The 3727-nt window shown below is 36.4% G+C and overlaps 1 long non-coding RNA gene across 1 annotated transcript; it reads left to right on the plus strand.

Moving 5' to 3' along the window:
- Positions 1 to 1663: 1663 nt before the first annotated feature.
- Positions 1664 to 2297, plus strand: LOC131231898 (uncharacterized). The gene is made up of 2 exons (XR_009164559.1): positions 1664 to 2001; positions 2134 to 2297. It is a non-coding gene; the product is annotated as an uncharacterized LOC131231898 (long non-coding RNA).
- The last annotated feature ends 1430 nt before the right edge of the window (positions 2298 to 3727 follow it).

A 3727-nucleotide genomic window follows, 5' to 3' on the forward strand; every position in this document is an offset into this window, starting at 1 on the left:
CTTTTTTACTCTGTTCCATTTTTCTGTTTGATTTTTTATGTCCAGAGATACAGGTTCATCAACGAAAGAATTCCATTGATACATTGCTTGCCAAACAGGCTGTCCTTGTGGATATCTGTACTATGGAGGTTCAAGGGTGGACCTCACACCCCCCAGGTTCAATTGGATATGTTAGAATGGAAATATATAACCATAGTTTTTCTTTTGGATGTTTTCACAGCTGTACGGATCTACGGCACCATACAGTTATAAGTAGATGGTACTTCAGCAAATTGTCTCTAAATAATTGATATCAACTGTGTCCTCTTTTAGAGGCTGTATTTCAACCATAGCAGATCCTGTCTATAGGCTTAATATATAAAGACCCATACATCTGTTATTCAAGAAACATGGTGGAAATCAAAGCCTTTGGTAGTATTAAATGACCATAAATATCAGTCAGGTGGTATTCCGTAGTTGCATATTTTGAGGAAAATGCTCAACCAGGTTCTTTAGAGATGGTTCAGGGAAGATCACTTTTTGTTTTCCAATAGGATTTGTTGAGCTATATGTATGGACTTCTGGAGTAGACTATGATGATATTTTGACTGAATTGAGTCAGTTTTCTTGTTTCCTTTCATAGATTTGATTTTCTATTGGCGTGATGCCTTTAGAGCCTCTTTGGTGCAATGCCTTAAGAGTTTTGTGGCACAATTCCACATATTTATCTTTTTATTTGTTGTTTTGTCATTACTGTTGTCTGTTGCTTCATGGTAGATTTGTAGTCAATGTCTAGTATGCAGCCTGAAATTCGGAGAAAAAACTCTGAAAAGATTCCTTTGCGTGTAACTGTTAAAAAAAGATTCCTCTGCATATGAGATAAAAACAGAGAGGGGCTCCACTTCATCCAGTGTAGAAAGGTATATGAAAGTGAAAAAACCAGACATTGGACATTAGAGAAGTAAACTTGCTTTAGAGGGCCTTCTCTTGTAAATGGTTAGGTAAAATTTTGATCCTGTGTGAATGGTTGGGGCTACCAAGTATGTTGCGAGGAGAGTTTGGTACAGAAAAAACATTCGCCATCATATAATATTCTTCTGGAAGGCTGTTGGAAAGAATTATAATGATTTTCTGCAAGTAATTTTTCCAACCTGCATTTCCCACCCCTGAACATTTCCCCAAGGAAGCCTTGAGAAGTGAATGAGATGTTCTATGGCATCTCCCATCAACATCTGCCTCATCAGATGATTGTCAAGCCCAACTTCTTTCCCTTCTGAGTCCTGATTAGAATACTCATAACCATGACAAATTGGAAAGCCATCCTTAGTAATTTCTCATTTCCATTGTATCATGATCCGATCATTATTGTTTTGTGCACATTGGCTTGTCTTTTGGACACCTTGTGATCTTTGCCGTGATGCAGGGTGGCAGACAAGGACTGGGGAGCTGATTTTAGGAAGCTGTCTGCTAGTGCAGCTCTTGTTGGCCTTACTTTATGGTTTGACCATATGCAGGCAAGTCTTCTTTCACTAGCTACATCACTAAGCTTTATTTATTGTCAAGGATACCAGCGGTGGATGATGAAATGATTAAAATCATGCTTTCTTTAAACTAATGATATCTATCAGAACATCTTCTCTTGCATTGAGAATGGCATTGACTTGATGCTTTTATCGTCCAGAATCATGTAGATCTTGCTCATCTGGATGATATTTTTTCCCCTTTAAATATCTTGGAGCTGATCTTTTGTGTTGCCTTGCAAACTTTACAGGTTTCTTATTATTTTAACAATCCAGATGTCACAGACAGTGATTTTCAAGGTTCCTCCTGCCCTGCAGGTATGTTTTTTTTTTAATCTCATACTGCAATACATCTTAAGTAGCAGTTGTTGCCAATGGAATGATATGCATGACTAGGACCCTATAATTATGATCATGATACCACTATGTGCAGGAAAAGGGTTTCAGCTCAGGTGATATCTTTATCAAAAGAGTTGTCGCCAAGGCAGGGGACTATGTCGAAGTGAGTTTCCCCTCCAGCTATTTTTAAAAAAAATCACTTTCATTGATCAAGAATGATTCAATATGCATTTGATTCCATACTTCATTTTCTAATGCTAAGCATCGGACATGCATGTGTTTTGCCTTTTGATAGGTTCGTGATGGAAAATTGATGGTGAATGGAGTAATCCAAGATGAAGATTTCATTTTAGAGCCACTTGAATATGAAATGGATCCTGTGGTAAGTTCTCCTTTTGAACTTTGCAATATATATAACTTAAAACTTGGCAAGAATTTTCAGATTGTCTCAACGATTTATTTATTTATTTTTTTTTAAAAAAGAGAGGAAGAAACTAGATCAGTTGTTGGTGTGTTGCTCATGGGAATTCAGGAAGCAATGGTTCTGTGCAGATTGGTTTTAAAAAAAATGATGAGCTGAAATGCTTTGCAACTTTTGCTGACTTCTTGTAACTGATCCTTGACCTAACATGTATGATGACTGAAGCAATCATGCTGCTGAAATGCTTTGGAACTGTTGCTGATGTCTTGTAACAGATCCTTGACCTAACATGTATGATGGGCAAAGCAATCATACCACCTAAATGCGTTTAACTTATTTACATGTAAATGTGTTAGAAACTAGTGATTGTAACTTCCAACATGGTGGATACATTGGAATTGTCTTGTGGCACTTAATAATAAGACTTCTTCTTATGGGGCATGCATGTCTTCTATTAAGAAAGAGCTGCAAAGTGTAGCATGAGGTAAAGAATTTCATGGCCAGCCCATGAGAAGAAATTGTATTCAACATTGCGTGGAGGAATTTAGGTGGGATAGGAGCTCTCTTTTAAGTGAGTTCAAATAGCACGGGAATCTCTGCCTTGCCCTATGCCTCGCATCTTATAGGTTAATCAGATTTTATGACCGGTAGAGGTCGTACTTCCTGGCCCCAAGAAATAGGATTATAATAACTTTTAGTTAGATGACCATCAGCATGTTGCTTGAAAGCCTTTATTAACATAGTTTGCATTTCAAGCGAACCATTTCAAAAAAGATGAGGGTGTGGGACTGCAATTGGGTTCAGATGATATTGACTCAATAGCAATGATCTAATTCAGATCATAAGCATAATTTCTTATGGTTATTTTAGTTTCTTGTTGTTTCTATGGTTTTTGTGCTTAGAATTTGCTGAGATGCTGTTGCAGGCCTTTTCTTGATTAGAAATTATGGAAGATTTTCATTTACAAGTTGCAAGTATCTTTAATTGGGAACATGTGACTGATACTAAAATCTACTTTTGGATCAAAGTTATTTCCATTCTTGTTTATAATCCATCTGATAGTCTCCCAAGAAAACTGCAACTTGATTGTGTCACATTAATTGTAAAAAAAAAGGTTCCACATGATCTCTGTTACTTTTGTGTGTTTCTATTTAATTATTCTGATGGAATTGATTTGTTTTGTAATTTTAGAGCTTATTGGAGCTGAAGTGGTTGAGTGTGCTTGTTTCATCGAACTATCTAAACGTAAGGTGTATGTTGTATTTTTTTAATCTTTTTGTGCTTAATGTGCTTTATGTTTGATGCTTGGATTGTAACCTTGTACTGAACTTGCTTTGGTTGCCTTGTATTAAAATAATGTATCTCCTTTATTTGTAGTGATAATTTATTTTTACTTTACCAGCTTGTGGTTTTTACCATCTGCAATAAGAGGCAGCACTACAAAAAATACCAGTATTAGGGGCGTTTT

This window comes from Magnolia sinica, chromosome 17, assembly GCF_029962835.1.
Source record: "Magnolia sinica isolate HGM2019 chromosome 17, MsV1, whole genome shotgun sequence".
NCBI classification, from domain to species: domain Eukaryota; kingdom Viridiplantae; phylum Streptophyta; class Magnoliopsida; order Magnoliales; family Magnoliaceae; genus Magnolia; species Magnolia sinica.